We start from the raw sequence: 577 nt of genomic DNA, 5'->3' as shown, positions 1-577 counted from the left end.
GTAGACCAGGCTGGTCTCGAACTCACAGAGATCTGCCTGCCTCTGACTCCCGAGTGCTGGGATTAAAGGCATGCGCCACCACCGCCCGGCAATAACTGTTTTGTCCATGTAATTTTACTATGTTAAAGTTAAAACCTTCCTTTTTATTTAGACAGAAAAGGGAAGATGATGTGGAATGGCCATCTGTATGTGTGTTGCTTTCATTGGTAGATAAATTTGGGCCAATGGCTTAGCAGAGCAAAGCCAGGTGGGAAATCGTAACAGAGAGAGGGAGTAGGTGGGATCAAGAAGAAACCATGTAGCTGCTGAAGAAGAAGTCAGGAATGCCGGAACTTTATTGGTGAGGCCTCAACCTTGTGGTGACACATAGATTAATAAAAATGGGTTAATTCAAGATGTAAGAGCTAGCTAGAAATACGCCCGAGTCATTCCCAAACAGTGTTATAATTAAGATAGTTTCTGTGTGATTATTCCGGTCTGAGCAACTGGGAAATGACCAAGCAGTCACTGCATACAGGCATGGCCTGGGGAGTCTTTGGAAGGATGAGACTCAATGTTTGTTTTCACTTTAGCTTAG

Source organism: Microtus ochrogaster, chromosome 2 (genome assembly GCF_000317375.1).
Source record: "Microtus ochrogaster isolate Prairie Vole_2 chromosome 2, MicOch1.0, whole genome shotgun sequence".
Lineage (NCBI taxonomy): Eukaryota > Metazoa > Chordata > Mammalia > Rodentia > Cricetidae > Microtus > Microtus ochrogaster.
This window is presented reverse-complemented; position numbering follows the sequence as displayed.